The following is a 23,584-nucleotide window of genomic DNA, read 5'->3' as shown; positions in this document are numbered from 1 at the left end:
TTTAGAGGAGAGAAATAGGATAAATAGAAATAGGAGACAATAAGAAAAAAAGTAGAATAAAATGATATGTTGTAGTGTTTGATGTAAGAAATAGGTGAGAAATATTTGTTGTGTCAAAGAAAATTGATTTTTTGTACTTGAAAAATCAGTTTGTTTGCCTAAAAAATCGATTTTTATACCTTAAAAATTGATTTTTATACCTTAAACATTTTGTGACTTTACTCTCTTATACCAAACTCAACCAGTGCATTTCTATTGTCAGTCTTTTAATTCTCTCTGCCAAACCGAACGCAGCATAAGTCTACTTTCTTCCTCTCTGGCAAGACTCCCTTCATCCACAAAATCTTGGTTGAGATTGGAAGAAGCTCCATCGCGTGCTTGTGTTCGAAGGGAGCCTTTGTGTTGTCGTAGCACTTGCATTCATTCTCCTTCAACACTGCGTTGTGTCATCTTTAGTTCTAGCCCTGTACCCACTTGTCGGAGATCATGAATTTCTCTCCAACACACTCAGAATTTTCATATAACCCATGTTAATTGGACGATGTAGAATGCATTTTTTTGTAGTAGTGGAGACAGAGGAATACTTTCAGAATCGTAATCGTGGTGGTGGCTAGAATTATTGGAGTGTGAGGAGAAGAAAAGAGCAACGCCGAAAGTGAAGCCGAGAGCAAGAGTTATGAAATTCAGCGAGATAATGGAGGGGAACTACGCCATTAAACTGTGGAAGAGATTCTGGAAAGGAGCAGGTGAAGGTGGTGGCTGAGAGAGGCTTTGATTTTTAATTTTTTTCTCTTCCAATTTGTGTCAATTTTTAATAGTCACAATTTGTATTCTTGTATTTTTTTTTAATATATAACGATTTTTAACCCTTATAAATCATTTAAATTTTAAAATAAAAAATGTCTCATAGGTTTATACATACATAACCGAAACTAGTTTTAGAAAAAAAAACATATTATAATTCTATGAGAACAAGAAATAAATAAATTTGTTTCAAGGACTAAAATTAAACTTTAACATGAAAGAAAAATATATTTTAGCTATTAATTATTTTGCTTCCCCTTTTGAAGACATCAAAAAGTACTTGAACATGCTGCTTCACCCACCAAGATATACTGCAAGATACACAGGTAAACATAATATTGGAATTTTGAACCTATCTAGTGGTGAAAAAACAATTTAAATACAATTACCACTAAACTAGAGTTTTTCATTTTAGTATATGCATAAATTATAACTTTTACATAATATATCCATAACATTTACATATTTTATATTTAACTATTTTATGGGATTCAAACTAATGACATACCAACTCAACATTTACATGGCCATCTAATTTTGCTAACGCGGTTCTATGTAGAACATATAATTATAAATGGTTTCTTCATTTAAAATTTATTAGAAAAGGAGTGTTAGTAGCATAGTTTCTAATACACACTCTAAATTTTAATAAAATTAAAAAAATCATAGAGGTGCTCCGAGAGAGTTCTTTAAAAGGATATGGGTGAAAAGTATACCATCAAAGGTACAAATATGTGCTTGGAAAATGGTTTGAATTGTATTCGACCCGTCAAAACTTGGTGAAGACCGAAGAGAAATGTAATCAACCATGAAGAAAGAATATGTGAAGGTTGTGAAAGAGAAGATGAGAGTACAAGACATTTGTCTTTTGAATGTCGACCAATCTCCTCCATAAATTGGCCATGTTTGGATTGGTGAGGTATCAGTTCGATATTACACAATAATGAACAAGTTTTTTTTAACAGATTTTAGGATTGTGATAGGAGTAAGAGATCGAAAGTATTGCGGGCAATATGGTTTGCAGTGCTTTTGGCAATATGGTTGGCCCACAAGGTAACGTAAGTCTTATTCCAGATGTTGTATGGAGATTTTCTTGAGTTAGGTGGGGCTGGCGTTCAACGTGTCTCAAGTGGGGAAGAACAAATTAAGCTTTAGCCAGTATCTTACCATATATAAATAGGAATTAAAATTCCACTAAACATCGAAACTTATCTGAAAAATACTTTGTCGTAACTTATCACTCGAACTTGAATAATGACAGCCAAAATTTTAATGACCCATCTACTCTATACCATATAGGATTGCCCAATGATACTATATTAACATAAAAACAAGAAAGTAAATTGTTCAAACTAACATAGAAAGAGCATGCATGCAAGCTCACCAGGTCTTGCACCGCCACGGTGCTATTAATGTTTAACTTCAACCAATGGACTATAAATTGTTGGGCAGTGAAACCTGTTCAACATATTGAAATTAACTAATTCACAACAATAATTCTGAACTTCTCCAAGTATTGGACATTTCATCCTGAAAACACATGCAGCTGGCTGCGCTTCCCAGACTATATGTCGTCCTTACCACTTCTTCTACAGACCAAAGATTGCCCCTCAATCTAGCTAGTAGGGTCATTTTCACTTTGTGAGGCCAATGCCACATAATTTAGGCTGTTCTTTTGTGTTTCCGGATATTGGCCTTTGAAATACATTGCCTGCAGTTATAGTACAATACAACGTTGTTGTTCCGAAGCACATTTAAAGGCTGCATTGCTTCCACTGGGACAATGCCTTTGTTGCGGTGCTAAAATTAGAGCTACATGAACTAAGGTAAAAAAGGAAATAAAGCCTTAAAATAAAGACTGAAATATTTTCATTCATTGATTGATTTCCTATAGAAGAAATATACAGACAAGATTGTCTAATTAACCTCAAACGAAAATGTGATTAAACAATCTCATCAATTATTGATAGAATTCTGACAATTATCTTATATTTTAAATTTTATCATTAACGCTATGACTATTTCATTTAATGTATCATTTATATTTTCTCTTTCATATTATTTTTTTATATCATTTATATATAAAATTAAAACTTTATAATTGTTAATTAAAATTTAATAATCAAAATTATAATAAAATACATAAATATATGTAATAAAATTATAGAATCTTAATAATTAGTATTTTTAATTAATTATAAAAATTTATATTCTTTATTCACTTTAGGTAAATAGTTATCATAAAAAACTTTAGGTAAATATTTTTCTTTTATTTTAACTTTAGAAAAATGAATTTTAATTTTTTTAATTTATTGAAATTTATAAAACTTAATTTTGAGTAAATAGTTTTATTTTACACTTGACTTTATAATCCGATTGTTGTTATTATCTATATGTAAAATGAGAGCTATTCATCTAAAGTTATTTATTATATATTTCAATTAAAAAATATTAAAATTATTTTTCTAAAGTTAAAATAAATATAAACTATTTATTTACCTAAACTGAATAAAGAACATATATTTTTGTAATTAATTAAAAAATAATTATTAAGATTTTAAAATTTTATAATTTGTTTACATATATTTATGCATTTTAGTATAATTTTAATTATTAATTATTAATTATAAATTATAAATTTTTAATTTTATATATAAATGATATGAAAGAGAAATTAAAAATAATACATTAAATATGATAATCATAACATTAATAATAAAATTCAAAGCATAAGATAAATGTCTAAATTTTATTTGTCATTAAAGATGAGATTTTGTAATCCCATTTTTATCTTGAGTTAATTAGACAAACCCCTGTAAATTATATAGTCCTAATTGATGTTAATCAATAAATAATAATTATTCATGTGTAAACATCATTTTATTCTCAACATAAATGAAATTAAAAATTTATAATTTATAAAATAAATATCTAAATCCATCGTACAGAGTCTTTTAACCACTTGAGTTTGAGAATATATTTGGACCTCTTTCCAGGTTCAGTTTGTCCTTTCAAAATGGCCTCAATGTTGTAAAACAACCTGATATTGAAGTTGGTAATGGCGTTGTACCCTCTAAACCTTATGCTTTCAATATCATATATATGACCTTGCTGCTTCCTCTTCTGCGTCTGTTTACATAAGTGCAAGCTCAGAATGCTTTAAATAGCTTAAATAAAATATTTTTAAAATGCTACATAGAATTCGGGGTAAATGACTTCACCGAATAGTCCAAGGGAATTGTTGTCGTGGATGCTCATACCAACACTTGCTTCCCATTTCGCAGTAGAAAAATCTTTGCTTAAAAATTAAGAAAAAAATGAGAGAGAGGGAGAGAGATGAGTATATAGCAAGAAAGTAAGAGACACTATATTTTTGTGTAAACCTGATGACTCCACAATACATGGATATGGTCTTCACAAATAAAAAAAAAAGATTACTATTATTTTTCTTTCCTTTTCCTTACTAAGCAAACACGCTAGGAGACTCTCCCTTACCCTCTCCTTCAACCAAATCAAATAAGAAAATCCTCTCCTTCCTCTCTCTCTCTCTCTCTCCTTTCATTAAAATCTCTCTCATTTTCTCCTCTCCTTTTTCATAGGATGTGTTTTATATCGAGCCCTAATTAAATAAAGGTGATTGTTATCCCATAGCAGCCAATGAGATTCAAAGGATGGTTTTCCTAGCTCCACAACCATCATATTCTCCTTAAGAGAGAACTAAAGGAGAATTAAATCTATTTAAATCCATTAAATTCTCAAATAATAAACATTATCTTTTAGAAGAATTCAAACTATCATTTATAAATACATGTAACACCCTCAGGCACGTCACCTCTCAATATATACTTATAATTTCAGTGTGCATGTGCTCCTATCTCGTGTACTAGACCAGAACTTGAACTAAAACCCGACCTCTAGAAGTTATTAGTGGCAAAACAAAATTTTGGGTTGTAGCCAAACTATATACCCACACTAATCACTAAAGGTGAAAAACAATTTAAATTAAAACCAACAGTTTAATGCGGTTTTCTTAAGTAATAATAGGGTATATTTTGTTTAGTATTTTGTGGATTATTCAAGATTCGGGTTGGTTCAAAGTTTAACAAATACATTGAACCAAGTGAATCAAGCAATACCGTTTTATAAATAAAATGAAGTATCCACTTCATTATACTGTATTTGTTTTTTCCATTTCCTATGTATGGTATCTTACATTCCTCATCTTAAATTTATAAGTATATATCTTTTTAGTTCTTAATAAATGGAATTTAATCGTTGTTATACTTAGATTTTCGTGGTTTGGTTAATTTATCGGTTGGTTCCTTAGATATACATCTAATAGATAAAGCCTCTTAGCCATCTATTGCTAGTTCTTGACAATAATTAACAGGTGCTCAAGCGCAATACCCAAATAGCTAGGGAGAGATCATTTAAAAAAATTAAGTCTTGAATATCTAGCTAGCCATAACTAGCCCTTTATGTCTGTTTTATGTGTAAATGAATTGAACTCTCATCATAACGTGGAAAAATAATTCCATAGAATGAAAAATATTAAATGAGTTACGCATACTTAACTGTTCCTACTTGCTAATCTAAATACGAAGTCTGAGTAGAGTTTTCTTCCCAGGATCTGATTCAGTTGATGTCTGATTGTCTGAGAAGACCAGAAAAACTGCACCATAAAAAAAAGAATAATAATAATAATTATAATAGCAGTTGTTACTCTTATTTTGTAGTTTATATGAAGTAAGGGATTGAGATGTACATATAGAACAGAAACCAAATCAGTACTTTTTTCTTTGAGAATCGAAAAGATGAGTACATTAACTGTATCTATCTCTCTTCTCTTTCCCACCCTATGCTGAGATGTTCACCCTTTTTTCTCGGTTTGAAAAGTACAAGGAACAGCTAAGACAATGATAGTGTGTTTATTTGCCCGTTTAATTAAACGTTTATTCTCACTTTTCAAAGCACTTCCAACGTGAATCTGGCTATGTTTGTTTTACCATTTCATTTCGTGGACACTCATTTTGTAAGAAATAACAACGTGAACGTCCATTTGAGAAATGTTGAACGGAAAAACAAGCACACATGTCGCTAGCATCATTCACGTTCAGTGTGAAAATAAACGTCTACTTAAACACACCCAGAGTAGTCTCCTTAATTTGTTGTTTTCTTCTAAAACATGCATGAATGTCATTTGTACGAGATTTAATTGCCACCCAGATGCCGTCATGCTACAGATAAAAATAAAAATAAAAAGTGATTCTAATGTAAAATAATGTAGTAATCATCTTTTAGAAATTTTAAATAAAAGTGGAAACTAATTTATGCTTGTTTGCAATTATAAAAATTATTTTAAAAAAAAAGATTTTATGAGAAGTTATTCATAATATCTTCTAATTTTATTAAGATTTTACATTCTTTTCCGTTTCTGATTATCTTGAAACGTAGAAACAGATAAATGAAAAATTAAAAGAAGTGATTGTTTTAAAAAAAGTAATTATCTTAAGAACGAAGCTATCAAATTTGGCATTTTCCTGTATCACCACTGTCAGCTAGGTTGTAGAAATGAAAATTTAAATGTTCATCTTATCTTGCAACTGTTATTCATTCATTCGTACGATATATACACTTAATTGCTTATATAATGAAATGTATTTTGAGTCTTTAATTTTCGGTCAAGTGGTTTTGCACTTGTCCTCCTTAATTAAGGGCTAAGATTCTATTCCTAACAGGAAATGGAATCGTAATTATAAATATCATTTATTTCAAAATAGATATCTGGAGAGAACTAGAGAGAATAAATTGGATATATTTAAATTTGACTGCATGGTAATACTAAGTACTATAATTACAATGAGATATGATCCATTTACAAAGTGTAAGTTATTATACTTACATTAAATCTCAATCCTTAATTTAATTAGATCCAACGTTCAATAATATTCTACTATTAAAATTTTTATGGAAGTTAGGTGACTCACTTTTTCATAACCGTTTTCTCAGCCACAATCACCATATCGATTTCTGGCCAAGATGAAACTCCACGTCTAGTCAAGAGAAAATTCCGTCAGCCGATTAGAATCCTCTTTACTATAGTAAATTTACTTCATGGTTCTTTTTATACACCTTCATTTTTTTAAAAACAAAATTAATATAAATTTTAATTGGGATTAAAATCAATATAGATTTTAATTTCCCTAACAATATCAACGCCCATCCCTCAATGTGGTTTACCTAGAATTTCAAATCAATGTGAAATAGATGAATATCATGAATTACCAAAAACTACTTCTTACTGCTCCGAATTTGAGAACATTTTTTCCATCGATGCACTTGATTCAATTTTCCTATTTCCAACCGGTCTTTTTTTCTTTCATTTATTTGATGATTTTAGATTTAGAATGACTTTTGGGATGCAACCAAGTGGTGCAGGGTCTTGACATTATGTTGGTGATCTTGTGTATTATTCTAGGTTCGGTGATTCTCAAATGCAATGTACATATTTTAAATACATGAACTTTCATATTAAAAAAATTACTAAAAAATTTACAATAAATAATTAATAAAAATTATTGATACTGAATTTAATACCTAAAATTATGTATTAGAATTATTAATTTTGAATATTGTTTAAGAAAGTAAATTAATAAAATGATGTTCAAAATAAATAAAAAATCAATTTTACAAATAAATAAATGAACAATATTATAATATGTGAATTACTAAATACACCATGATTGAAGTATTTGTTGCACTCCCATATACGTATGCACATATATACACATATAATAGAAGTATGTTTTATTAACTATTATTATTCATAAAGCATATTTTAATGTACTAAAACTTAAATACATATTAGTATAATTTTGAAATTGTTTAAAATACTGTTATAGGATTTATTCTAAAGATTGTTTGCTTATTGAACTTACATTTTATGAATTTAGTTATAGTGAATTAAATTTTATTTGCAATCAATACTTAAAATAAAAATTAAAACTGCACATATTATATAACTTATAGAACTTTTATATATTAAATAAATTCATTCACATTGTCTTGTATATTATAAATAGCACAATAGGTAAATAATAATAATAAATTTAAAATTAACATATATTATGCAAATATATATATAATAAATAAAATTTTAAATCCTATGGTATTATGAATTTATTTTCCTTTGTGAGAAAAAAATATTGTACTCACTTTATAAAAAGACATTTTTTACTTATTTATTATTTAAGCAAAACAATATATACTTTTTTTTTGTAACTATATGCACTGTAATGCTAATATTTTCGAAGTTGTAGAATGATTTTTTTTTTTTTTATGTGAACTCAAGTGTCTCTTGCCCCACAGCCTAATTTCTCATGAAAAGGTTCCTTTAAAGTGTACCTTGCACTTTAGAGGGTAAAATGCAACTATCTTGACCCGTGATTGTATTAATTGTCTAAATCTTTTCCCATCATTTAAAATTGTCACCAAAATTTATTATTTTTTTTCAAAATAAATATATAGCATTAGAATAAAATAAAATAAAAAAAACAAAGAAACCCTTTACCTCTCCATAATTCATATTCGTCGTCTAGAGGCACACAAGGCTCAACCACACAATAACTGCAAAATAATTATAGCAACTCTCAATCATACAACAATGGGAATTTAAATTTTGAGCAAAGTATGAGTCCGGTGTCAGAAAGACTAATCACACAGATAAGTTAAAAATACCTTGAATAAATGAGAAAGGCCTGCAATTCTCAAAAGGACATGGTTACGAACTTATGTGAAGAGAGAGTCACAATTGTATGTGATATCATATGACAAAGACTTGTAATTCAATTTTTGGTTTCAACAACAAAAAACGGAGTAACAGCGAAGGTAAGCGTATGTGCGGCGTGTGCAGTGTTCTTCGTATCTTTGCCCAGGAAAACATGTAGTGCAATTTTGATGTTATATTTTATTTTCTAAAAATTAAATTTAAGTGACAATTTTAGATGATGTGAAAAAATCTAAACCATGGATATAATCAAAGGTTAAAATAGCCGCACTTTATCCTCTAAAGTGTATCGTGCACTTTAGAGGAACCTATTCCAATTTCTCATGATAATAATATCCATTTAACAATAGATATAGAATGGTTTATAGTAAGCTCTAAATGTTATTAATTTTTTTTAAAAGTAACATGTGCTAAAATAAGTATAATCTTATTTAATTCAATTTAATTTAGAGAAAAAAATATTGTTTTGTAGCTTATTTGCGAGAATTTAAAAAAATATATATATTTCAAATTTTGTGCCAAAGAATATAATATGACTTTGTATTCAATGATAAATCAATCAATGACATACATTACATCTTTGGATTAGCATATCCACTCCTTTATAAATCATATTATTGATAAGATCTATAATTAGATTATTGACGTATTTAAAGAATCAACAAAATAGTATATAAGCTCGAATGACTTTATAACTTCACTTGATTAGTTCACTACAAAATACTTATGAATCCATTCACAAATTTACCAAAATTTAGTTTGCATTGTCTAAATGAACGGGAAGCAACTTTCCTAATTAAGTGGATTTTTTCACTGATAGAGAAAAACAAGCGTTAGCATCTGCCCTTGGTTTGCAAAATAACTAATTAATTTAGAGCTTCTCTAATTCGTTCCACCATGTCATGTACGTTTAGAGCTTTCCAAATTGAACTCAAGTTCATGAGACTCATGAAAATTAACATATCAATGTTTACATTCCAAATTTATAAAGGTAACAAAATAAAATTAACCATCTGGATTCGTCTATAACAACAAGAATCAATACTAGGTAATAGAAAACCTTGTTTGAGAAACTTGACTTGAGACTAATTCTAAAACATACACTTGTTCAAACCCCATTGTTATTATAGAATAACTTATAAAACTAACCAGGTTTTATTCTGTAAACCATGATATACCTAGTAGAATGTGCAAGCATACTTTTTTGGTGATGTATATGAGCAATACTAATACTCTTTAACTGCACTTTCTACTATTATTCTCTAAAATTTATTAAAAGTAAATTTTGGGAATTATATTCACTACTAAAAATACTGTTTTCTACAACAGGGTATTTAAGTCGGTTATAAAAAACCGTTTTTGTTTATATCACAATGGCAAAGTTGTAAATATGGTTAATATTTTAAAAACGATTTTTGAAAATCGCCTTGGAATATTTCAAAACAAGGCGGTTTTCGGAAAACCCGTCTTAAATGCTTATTATTTTTAATTAATATAATTTATCACTTTCTCTGTCTCTCTTTATCGGGTAAATGCCACTCTCTCTCTCATTCTCCCATTTGTTGTCGCCTCAGCTGCTTCATAGCTCTGCGGGAGGGAGCCCAAAAGCCTACCATCACCCTCCATCCTCGCCCTCCACCCTCACCGTAGCTCCATGATGCTTACCAGAACGCAGGAGCGTGGCTGCTGCTTGACCTACGACTACGTCATCGACGATGTCACCGATCTGCTCGGCGAGAAGGACTTGGATTCGATCTCCGTACTGAGAGGGTTGCTCGTTTCGCGGCCCGCGGATTCGAGCTTTTCGCACAAGAACGCGCTGCACCGCTGCGTGGAACACGCCAAGCTATGGCTTGCTCAGGATAGAGAGCATATGGGGTTCGTGAGCAGTTTCTTGGGGATTTTTGGTTTTGCCGTTGGAATACCTCTTGGCCTCTTAGTTGGGTTCTTTCTCTTTGTCTACTCAGAAACCAAACATGTCAAGGTTAACATAACAACTCATTGCATGTTCGTTCTGTTTTATTCAAATTTTCAGCACAGACACATGCATTTCTTCTGATCACTCTCCAGGGACTGCTGGTGTTGGGGTTAACACCCCTTTTGCGTTTTGAATTCTGGGTGATAATCAAAATTTGATTTTTTTTTCTTTCTCTTCAATGTTGCAGGACCCTGTTGTTAGGCCAATCAGTGAATTAGGCCCAAATGCTCTGCAAGAACTTCTGCCCGAGATTCCTCTCTGGGTGAACGAGTTAGTTTCGTGAATTAAACGTTTTGTTTTGTTTTGTTTTGTTTTTTTAAGGTTTATGATGACGACGATGATGATGTTATTGTGTTATTGATATTATTTTTGCATGTTATTCAGGTTGATTGGTTGAACAAGTTTTTGTTGGATATGTGGCCCTTCTTAGACACGATATTGTAATTTCAGTGATTCCATATGGGTGTGTTTGTGCTCTTGTTGGACGATTCTTCAATGGTGTTTCGTTTTTATGTATAGGCAATTTGTAAGATTATTAGAAGCACGACTCAACCGATATTATATTTGCTGAATACATTGGGAAGTATCAGATCAAAGCGATTGATTTTGATGAGTTAAGCCTTGGTACTCTTCCTCCTAGTGTCTGTGGTAAGTCTTTTCCCATATCATCTTATTTTTTGTGCAAATATTTTATCCAGTTTTCTGCCCAGTAATACAAATGTCTGTCATATAATATGAAATTTCACTATTCTAATTGAAATTTTAGATTAGAATATGATTAGTGAAGATGATTTTCATCCTGGACAATTTTAGTGAATCCATTTAAACAAATGATGGGTACAAAAATTTAACAGTTTGACATTAAAGTCATGGTTTGCCTATTTTTAGACATGAACGAGAAGCAGAGAAGGTTGTGTTGAGACTTAAGAGTCTTGGAAGCTTTGGAAAGGTGATAATTTCTTGTGGTTGATGTTTTCCATTAACAGGAAAAATTGGAAGCTTTCCCCCAAAAACACAGAAATATGCACATTTCCGAATGAAGATTGAAGACTACTAGAGTATATAGGACTGTGCTGTAACTGTAAAATGTTCTGATAGTTGTAGCCACCATGTGATCTGTTAGCTGTTGTTGGTTACTGTCTGTCTATTCTTGGTAACTGCATCGTTTAGATGTATTTGATCGATGCCCTATACAGAGCTTACACTTTATGTAAATTTCTCACTACTAAATAGTTTTGAGTCTCAGCTTCTGTCTAATATTTTCTCTGTTTCTTATGTTATCTCTCATTTAACTCACTGTTTTTGTGTAAAAAAGGCCATAGTCTAAGTTTAGCCATAATGAAAGAAATGTCATTTTAGTAAAGGATTTGATAATGAGGTTTTCAATGGGAATTTGCAAACTTCCATTATAAATGTAATGGTAATATACCAATATGCTTTTATGTAAGCTATTTGGTCATAGATTTGAGCATCTATCAGCTTTTACTCTTAAGAATCCTGTTATTTCTGTTTCATCCAAACCTTATTGTTATGTCAGTTGTGCTAACTTATTCTATACTTATAATGCAGTTTTCTAGAGATAAAAGGAGCATTCTTGCTGTTGGGGATATTTCGGAGATTATCCCTGACAAAGTTGCAGATATTGTTGTTCTAGAGGAGCCCGAGCACTTGACATGGTATCACCATGGGAAAAGATGGAAGACTAAATTCAGGCTAGTTATAGGGATAATTCATACGAATTATTTGGAGTATGTGAAGAGAGAAAAGAATGGAACCATGCAAGCATTTTTGCTGAAAGGAATTTCTCACAAGGCAAGTTATTATATCATCATGGAAAATAGTATATATGTAATCAATATTCAAATTAATATTACATTGTTCCACCTAATATATTGTGTGTTTGTGTTTGTTTGAATGCAAATTGAAAGAATGTAAATATCTGTAATTTCCCATCTTTGCATGAGCTTGAGGGACTGAACAATGAGCAATCTATGCATTTGGTTGGAGTGAAACATGTATTTTTAAGGAGGTTTATTTTTCTTTTTGTGCAACAATGTGCAATCTGGTGCAAGTACTATGGTGTTGCTTTTCTTTTTGTGCAACAATGTGCAATCTGGTGCAAGTACTTTGTGCAACCTGGTTGGAGTGAAACAATGTGCAATCTGAGATAAGCTTAGGTGATTGACTTCTATTTGGTGCAAGTACTATGGTGTTGCTTTTCTTTTTCTTTTTGTATTTCGTTCCAACAGATGCAGAGGGATTGGGCGACTTCTTTTGTTGTTGCGTTTCTTTTTCTTTATTTTGTATTTCTTTCTTCTCAAGGATCCCTTATCTTTGTCTTAAAATTACTTCTTTGACACAAGAAAGGTTGAAGGCCCTGGTAAATTCTGTAGGGTTGACATATGACGTGCCATTTGAATTAAACTTGTTTGATAGGCTTAAAAAACATTCATTCTAGTAACATTCACTCTGATTGTCTAGAATTCTACATCGGTTATTAGAATGACCGATGTTGAATGTCTAGCATTCTACATCGGTTCAGTACATACCCGATGTAGAATGATGATCATTCTACATCGTTTGTCAGGACAACCGATGTAGAAATCTGGCATTTAAAGAAGGGTTTGGAGACTAGCCCGTCTTAAAATGGGCAGATTTCTACATCGGTTGTCCTAATAACCGATGTAGAATGTCAAAATTCAACATCGATCATTTAACCGTCGTTGTGTTTCAACGACTCCGGGTTACAACGACGCGTGATAACCGATGTAGAAAGTCTCTTTTCTAGTAGTGATTTCACTTTTATTTAAGGTTAAAAATACAATTTGGTCCATATATAGGTAAACACTATTATCTATTTGGTCTCAGTCACCATTAATCCCTTGTACATTTTTAATTTAGTCCTTATATATAACACATTCTTAATTTAATACCTTAATGTAGGGTTGAATTAAAAACACACTAAACATACATATAAAAATGAATTAAGAACCTGCGTGCTATGAATATGTAAGGAGTAAGTTTAGAATGTACTACACATATAAGAACTAAACTAAACTAAGAATGTATATGTACTAAATTAATAATACATAAGCAAGTTAACTATCCATATATGATAAGGATTAAATCGGTCATATTTATACATGTAAGGATTGATTTAATATTTTTTTATGTACAGGGATTAAAATGAAAATTCACAACATGTAGGACTAAATTATATGTTTTATACAATGAGTCCGTTTTAAGATTTTGTAATTCTTAATAAATTTTAATTAATATAAAGTGCAAAAGAGAGAAAGTATTTTAAGACTATATTAATAACTAACAGTTGACATGCATATGTGTTGATGCTTAACAATTCACAGTAGTAAGCCATGAATTGGAAGACTTAGCTTGGAATATGAACTCACAAAAAAATCCCAATTGCAAGGTTGGCAGACCCACATGATCGTTGGCAGACCCACATGATCGAGCCTCGCTACCCATTTCCTGTTCTCCGAGATCCTGCAGTTTCAGATAGAAGAGAGAGAGAAGTGAGAATGCAAACCTATAGACGCCAAGGTAAGGGGAGACGCTGTCAGTATAGCCATTGCCGCTCCTGAAATTTTGTCAAGTTTTCATGCAATCATGATTGTCTTATATCTTAATTTAACAAAGAGAGAGAGAGACAAACTTTATCTTAATTATGAACTCATACCAATAGTTGAACATGTTTAAAGAATTATTTGCCTTGTCCATGCTAAACAAACAAATACAAAGGAGCAACAATTTATTCCACACCTTAGGGTAAACAGAAAAAACAAAAACAAAAACAAAACAAAACTTGGACTTCACAGGTGAGGGGAACTCTTGTGTTTGTGTTTGGGGATGGGGTGGGAAAGACACAAGCATAATATATATATATATATATATATATATATACATATATATATATATATATATATATATATATATATATAGTAGGATTTGATCCTCTGCATAAGTGGAACTACATGGCTTTCCTTCACTTAATTTAATTTCATATATAATAAATTAATATCTAAAATTAAATTAAAGTAATATTAATGATTATGTGTATCTGATACATAATGTGCAGTTTCCCTTAAAAGTAGTTAACATGTAGTGATTATATTTTAAAGTTTTAACTCTCCAAAACATTATTTTTTCTTATGAGATGTGTTGTTAGTTAGTAAATATGTCAATGATTATAATTTAAAGTTTTAACTCTCCAAAACATTATTTTTTTTTACGAAATGTGTCGTTTTTTTAAAGTAGTTATTATATCAATGATTATAATTCAAAGTTTTAACTCTTCAAAACATTTTTTTTTTACAAAATGTGCCTTTTCTCTTGAAAGTAGTTAGCATGTCAATGATTATAATTCAAAGTTTTAACTCTCCAAAATATTTTTTTTTTTTTACGAAATGTGTCATTTTTCCTCAAAGTAATTCATATGTTAATGATTATAATTCAAAGTTTAACTCTCCAAAACAAGCGGTAAAAAAGGAACAACTCTCCAAAACAAAAAAATAATATAAGAAAATCTTTCTTCCTCCTATCATATCTTTCTATAAATTATCTTATTTATTAAATAAAAGAAGATTGGTTATGTTTTCAAGATATTAAACATGATCTATTTAAATAAATTTCTATATAAACAATTATAGAAAAAAAATAAAAAGATAAAATAAATTAAAGTTTTTCTTTAAGCTAAAATCTAGCTATGCACTATGACTTTTATAAAAGTTGGATAAAAGAACTTCTTTAACAATCAAGTGCACAAGTTAATTTAACTTGCGGGAAAAACTTGTTTTTTTTTTTATTTTTTACTTGTTTTTTTTTTTATTTTCTTCTCTTATAATACGGAAATTTATTCACGGATCAAAAGAGAGAAAATTTTATTAAACAAAATATATTATTTTTTATTTGTTAATTTTTCTACAAAGTATCATAAGAATATTACATAAGGATAATTTTTTTTATAAAAGGGTGTCTGAAGGCCTTACATGATAGTATCCTTACATAAGAATACTATAAGAAGATATAACATATAAAAACAAATATTAAAAAAACATATAAAAAGAATTCACATCTTACCTTCTAACAGTAAAACTATAACTGATTTTGCTCATACTTTGCATTTGGTTGATTTCTCACCGATGAATAATAGTATGCTTATGAGATGGAACTCAATTAATTAATAATAATTAAATCAAAATTTACGACAATTCATAATTTTTTTTTACTGATGAAATTCATGAATCTATTCACGATATTAATCTGCAGAAAAAACAATGTCCATGTAGTTAAGTCCCTATCTTAATTGAAACCAGATTATGAACTCTAGCGGCGTCAATTTCAGTCGAATGACCACTTGTGAACTTCAATGAAAAAAATCCAATAAGAATCTTTTGTTTATGCATATAAAGTCCAATAAATGATTAAATATAAATAATTAATATTAAAATTAAGATTGAATTATTTAGATATTATTTAAGTTTGATGTTTAAGCAAAATAATTTACTATTAGATTTTTTTTATCTCTTGACCGAAATTTAAATTAATGAATTGAAGAGTTAAGAAATGAAAAAGTTTTATCCTTAATTTAATATGTTTATTTTTTATTTTTAACATTTTAATCAAATAAATTATTTTTTATAGTACCTCAAATAAATATGTTAAATTTAAAGTTTAATTGGATGAAATTAAAAAAAATAAACATAAAAAATTAAAGATTTAACTAAAATTATGAAAAAAAACAAAAGACGAAAATTAGAGACTTAAGGAAAATCAAAATTGTAGTTTATAACCTGTAACTAAAGACAAATTTGTGAATAGTGAGTATTCTTCCCCTCTTTTCTCTCTCTCTGTATATATTATAGATGTATTAAATGTAATACATATTCTTTTAATTATGAATTTTCATATTAAAAATTACTAAAAAATATATAATAACTAATTAATAAAAAATTAATTATCACATAATTTAATATCTAAATATATGTATTTTGATTATTGTTTTAAATATTCTTTAAGAAAGTAAAATAAAAGATTAATTTTACAAAAAAAAAAGAAGTTAATGCTTGATATAATATGTTAATTAATCAAGTAAAATTTGACTAAATTTTTTCTCATAATTCTTAATCTGTAATTTTGATTTTTCTGCAATTTGGATTCTCTTATTTCAAAAAATCCACAATTTTGAATCAATCTCAAATCTGTATATATTATTTTATCACAAAATTAAAAGTTAAATCAAAATTATAATTTTTTAAAAAAAGAAGACCAAAAATCACAGCAAATTAAGAATTAAAAGAAATCAAAATTAGAATTTAGTCAACAAATTCTGAGCAATGAATCTTTATTATATTTATAACTTATTTTTATGCTGATATTGATAATACATAATTTTAATTTTTATAATAATAATTTATTATTATTTTAATTTATAATAAATAATTGAAATGTTAAAAAAATCATTATTTATAATAATGAAAACAATTATGAATTGTGAAAATAAAGATAAATTATTTTTATGATTCAGTCAAATAATCACATGGTTAAATATGTTATTTTTTATGATTCAGTGAAAACGTAGGTGAAGCTTCGAGAGCAAACATGCGTAAAGTATTTGGAGACTTAGGGTGTATTTCCAAACGTCCGTTGAGGCTTGATGGAATGGTGGACCAAGTTGTTTGGCAAATTTTGTTTCCCGTTGAGTTGGACGTGATTCTTGTCCAAAGACATTAATTTTAGATTTTAAGCTTCAACATGCTGTAATTCTGTAAAAGACAACATTGCCCCTTGCAGTTTTGCGTAGGTGTATATATAAGGGAGAAAGAGCCTTTAATTTATAGGGTGATTCTTTTCTTTTTAATATCGGTTTCCAACGGAAATTTTGTTTACAAAGAGTACCATCGTTACCATCATTTTGTTAGTGTGTTGTGGCTGGGTTCCATTCTTCAAGGAGGACGGTGAGTGTGGCCTTTGTCATTTTCTAGCAATGGAAGAAATGGAGTCTTATAATAATAATAATAATAATTTACTTTAAATAATAAATTAAATTAAATTAAATTTATGTTCATTTTATTCATTACACATTTGAACGTCATTTTTATTATTACTATCCAAACAAGTTTAATTATGATAAAAATATTTTTGAAATACACGTATCAAACCACAATCAACTTATATTTAACTTACTTTTCACTCAATTTTAGTTTAAAAAGTTAACTTCAACTTAAATCAACTTTTCTAATTATAATCCAAAAAACACATCTATTGCCTTCAGATCACGTGGCACAACTTTTACCGTACCCTTGAATTTTAGATAATAAAAAAATAAAGAAATACATTAATAACATAAATAAAAATGACAGAGAGAAAAACCGATAACAAGTGGGGTAACACTGTTACTTTATTAACCAGATTTTATAATGATATGGATTAAGAGTAGGTGTTGGATGCTAATAAATTAATATATTTATTTAATTTAATAAATTTAATGATAATATATGTAGATTAAGCATATACATTTTTAAATGACTCTGTGTGTAATTATATATATATATATATATATATATATATATATATATTATCATTTTAAAAATTAATTTGTTAAGTATATTTTAAATATAAAATTCAAATTAATATAATATACATATATTGAGATTTGCGATGCATGATTGTCTACAAATCAACGATAAATCAACATTGACTATAAATCATAAGTAGACATGATTGACTAAGTATTTATACAAAATTGTAAGTAAATAGTGGGAGATGAAAATTATCAACATTACATCTTTGGAGTAGTAGCACATATCCACTTCTATATAAATCATATTGTTGATAAGATCCATAATTAGATTATTTACATATTTAAAGGATCTATAAAAATACGTATAAATGCTTGAATGACATTAAAAGCAACGGATAATAATATTTTTATTTTACCAACATTATAAAAAATAATATTAACATATTTGAGATATTTTTTAGAAATGAATTGGGCTTTATTCAACTGAAATATGCAGTACATCAGAAAAAATAACAGAAGCCAGTTGGTGAAGAAAATCCCCATCCCAATATATTTCATTTTGAGAGATAATCAATTTGGCTAATGAAATTGGTGAGCTGTGTCATAGACCCTGCAGTGATCTTTGCTTCATCTAATACGCCCTTAAGATAGGCAGGTCGGCTTAAGGATAAAGACTCTCAAGTTTTAGATCCATCAACAAACAAATTATTTATTTGTTATTAACTTTTATAAAGTAAAAAATCATATATGTTGATAAAAATATTCAATATATAACTCTCATTTAAAATAAAAAAAAAGTGTCTATCAAAATTTATTTTAGATCTTACTATTTTTTTTCCTGATCAGAAAAATTTAATAACTATATATTTAATAAACTACCTCGATATAAATTATATATCTATGATATATTTTATTTTTAATTATAACTTCACTACAATAGTTAGCCATTCATATACCTATGAATCCATTCGCAGATTTACCAAAATTTTGTTGCCAATATCTAAATGAACGAGAAGCAATTATGCTCCTAATTAGGGAGAAGCAATTTAGTCCCTTAGATTTACATTTGAATACTATTACAAAGTGTTTAAAAATCATCATAAAATATCAATATATCAAAAGGATTAAAAAATAATTTTCAAAATTCAAAAATTAAAAAAATATTTTAAATTTTAGAGACTAAAAAAAATACACTTCTAAATATAGAGATTAAGACGATAATTAAATTATTAATTAATTCAGAAATTTTCAAATTGAACCTAATTTCACGAGACTCTTGAAAACAACAATGTTCACAATCCAAATTTATTAAGATAAGATAAAATTAACCATCTAGCCGGATTCGTCTATCATCACAAGTCTCAATCATAGGTTACAAAAATCTGAGTTTTGAGAAACTTGACTCAAGACTAATTCTAAATCATATTCACCTATTCAAACCTCATTATTTGAGCCAAAGTTGCACCATGCTTTGAATGACTAATGAAAACTAACATGTTCTTATTATATAAACTAAGCCTGCAGTTAGTAGCAGTACTAGAGGCCTTGTCTATCCTCATTCACTAATGCTCCAAACATGTCAAAATCACAAGCAAAATCTTTGTCTTCTATATAAGATCTGTTGAGATAATCTCTCATGTCCAAATCAATTGGACATCCACTGGTCTCACCTGGGGAACCATTGTTGTTTGTTTCAGAACTAGGGTTCTGAAAACTATCAGAAAGGCTGGAGTTTAAGTTCCCATGTGGTATCTGGTTCAAAGTATTGGCTTGGAAGTTGTAAGGCTCAAAACTTTGGTTCACTTCAAGAAACGGTAGCTGTGTAGCTCCAAATTCCTGATTAGATGGTTCCACTGGTTGGATTTGTGTCCCTAATGAAGAAACACCGTTTGTTGCTCCTGTACTTTCATTCACCATGACTTGTTCTAGAGGTTGCACATTCAGGGAATTAATATTTCTTAAAGGTTCCAATTCCAAGTTCCCCCCTAGCAAGCCAAAACCAGATGGCCAATCAGGGAAAGGGACACACTTATCCAAATTAAGATTTTGGGGGGCATGAGAAAGCACAGAACGGTTAGAATCCTGAGACAGAAACTGTTTGTTGTTGTTGTTGATGTTGTTGCTGCGTATATTCTGATTGAAATTGTTAACATTCACTTGGCTCTGCTGAGTCTGAAGTGGCTGTTGCAGTGTATCATTCTGATTTGTAAACTGTGCAGTCTGTGCTGCAAGGTTAACAATTGAATTGCCATATGCATTGCCACTGCCACTACTTCCAACACCGCCAATAAAACCACCAAGAGCATAAGGGTTGCTTGAAAAGAGATTGTGGTTTTGATAGCGACGAGAAAAGGATGATGAGTTGATGAATTGTTGATGATTGTGCTGGAATACGCTTTGAGTTTGAGGGGGATATGCTTCAGTTTCGTTGTCGACTCCATCTACCTTCAAAGTAATCGACCCATCCATTGCTGTTGTAATTTGGCTCTTCATAATGCCATCCACCTCATAACTGTTCAAATCGGAATTGGTAATGGCGTCCCTTCCCTTTATTTTTATTGAAATAATATCAAAAGCTCTGGCTGCATCCTCCGGAGTGTCTGAAGTAGAGAAACATATGTCTTACATTAAACTAAGGCCAACATATGATATATTTTACTACAATGTGCAAACATATTCCATTGATTATGTACATTAATAACTAACATATAGTTGACATACATTATACATGTTGATGCTAATTAAATACTATTCACTGTGTGCATGCCATAAATTAGAAAATGAATTGGAAGAGTTGGAATATGAACTCACAATAAGTTCCCAAGTGCAAGTTTGGTGAACCCTCACGACCCAGCCTCGCTTCCCATTTCTTGCCTATTGGGACCATGTATGATCTGATAGGAATGAGAGAGAGAAAGTGAAAGAGAGAAGAAGAATAATAATAATAAATTAATGAAAGAGAGAAAGAAGAGAAAATGCAAACCTGTAGACGCCACGGTAAGGAGAGTCACCGTCACTATAGTCCTTGCCCGTCCTGAAATTTTGTCAAGTTTTCATGGAATCAATGACTACTTTCTTTATCTTAATTATGAACTCATACCAATGGTTCAACATTTTAAAAAAGAAAAATGGTTAATAACATTTATTTTTATTGTCCTGGATCAAAGATTAGGAATGTCTTACAGCTTATTATATCAGAAATTAATAATGTCGTGATACATATGATTCTTGATAAGAGAATTTTTTAGTTAAAATATAAGTCTGTTTTATTATAATTGCAAATGTTAATTTGATAACAGTATTTATCAGTAATTTCCTTTAATGCTATGCATCACAAGAACAAATTAAAATCTTATTTTGATAAGAACCAATTTTGCATAGTTAGTTTGAAAAATAAGAAATACTGTCAATAGTTTTAACTTGTTGAAGTTACATAAATTTATTATATATAATTTTAATTTTATAGAACTTCTTTCTTGAATGATACGACTCACTAAATAAGTCATGTTGATCAATTTTATTTACCAAGTAGATCTTACACATTACTCGGATTTTGTTAAGTATTTATATGCAACTAACACATGATTAATAATGTAACTTAATGCAACTACGCATATATACATGTAAAGCACATGATACACATATAATAACACATACACACAATTCACATCTTACCATCTAACAGCTGAAATATAATCCCTTGTGCTCATCCATCGCATCTCGTCCATTTCCTTCGAATAGCATCTCACCTACGAAGAACAGTATGTTTATGAGATGGAATTAAAGTAATTAATAATAATTAAATCAAAATCCGCCACAAAATGTTTTTGCAATGAAATTCATAAATCTATCTACGATGACATACAGGAAAATTCGTTAATGCATTTAAGCCCCCAATCTTCACCGACACTAAATCATGGGCTTTGGCGGCGTCAACTTCAGTAGAATAAGCACCTGCCAACTCAGACGAAGAAAAAAAAAATCCAATTAGTATCAATGAAAAACAAAACAAGAAAAGAAAGATTCACATGGAAAATCCTACATATGTGTTTTTCAATTGTGAGGAAAACCATGATTTTATCTTCGGCTATTAACATTAATATAAGCAGCATTTGGAATAGAAAAAACCTGTGTACTTTTCTGTCAAAAAAAAAATGTGTACTTACCCACATAAACTGCAATAGTTGAAGAAGATCCAGGAATATATACAAGTAAAAGTTAATAAAGTCAAGTTAGTGAGTAGTTTTAGGTAGCAAATAAATGGAGAATTGAAAAGCTTTTTATATTTTGATAAAGGCTATTTCAACCTGGTCTTCCTCTCTTCCCTGGATCGGAGTTATCCCACACAAATGCTTCGAAACGCTGGTAGTTGCACCTATATAATCAATCAAAATTAATTTTACCTCTCATTAAGGTCACAAAAAATTGGAACACAAACGTAAGCAATAGCTTAATTTCAAATAGAATCATATACTTGATTACTCCTCGATATACACTCTTCCCTCTACGAATTATTTCACTCAAACTACGATGCCCTCCATGTTGTCTTCGATCATTCTCATTCCTGCCACAAAATTTCACGATTGGAAAAATAAAATTGAGTATATTATTATTGTAAGAAGTAAATTACCATAGATGGCACGTACATTGCATAGGGCTCATGTTTGTGCGACAATATTTTGGATGGGATTAGACATTCTTCTATGTATTTTTCATCAAGTATTCCCTCTAATACCAATGAGATGTGACATTTTTGGGATGAACAACAAGCCAAATTGTTCCTTGGCCCTTGAGAAGAACTCCCAACCTGTAGATTCACAAGGTGATGGAGTATCACTGATGAGTCAAATTGAGTCATATTCCTCGACGTGCCTTCTTGAGTGGACAACATGGTTGGTGGTACCATATTTGTTTGACCTTGAAGCAGAGAGTATAATTCTTCCACGGCCAATCTATGGTGCTGAAGTGAGTATAATAATTTGGGATGTAGAAGTCAAAGGTTGTGCTTATAACGCATGAAGATCTGGTAACGTTTGTTTAAGATTTCTTATCTAGCTCAGACTTGGTTAATTGGTACAATGTAACTTTCACTCCAATATTTGACCATGAATTTTTTCAATTTAATTGTTGAATATGATTAATAATTTTATTGAAGAGAGAGAATATTGTATAGGCACTCATTAATTGCAAAACAAAAAAAATATTTAATATTATAAACTAATCAAAGGAAAAACGTTAATATGAGTTGGGAGTCGGTGAATGCAAAACAATATATATATATATATATATATATATATATATATATATATATATATATATATATATATATATATATATATATATATATATATATATATATATATATATATATTATAAAATTAATATGGGTTGAGGTTGGTGAATTGGCATGAACATATCATGAGAACATTTTCTGTGAACCTCTCAGAGATTAAATTAAATGGGTGGGTTCATATTA

This window comes from Glycine max, chromosome 19, assembly GCF_000004515.6.
Source record: "Glycine max cultivar Williams 82 chromosome 19, Glycine_max_v4.0, whole genome shotgun sequence".
NCBI classification, from domain to species: Eukaryota; Viridiplantae; Streptophyta; class Magnoliopsida; order Fabales; family Fabaceae; genus Glycine; species Glycine max.
Note: the sequence above shows the minus strand (reverse complement) of the source record.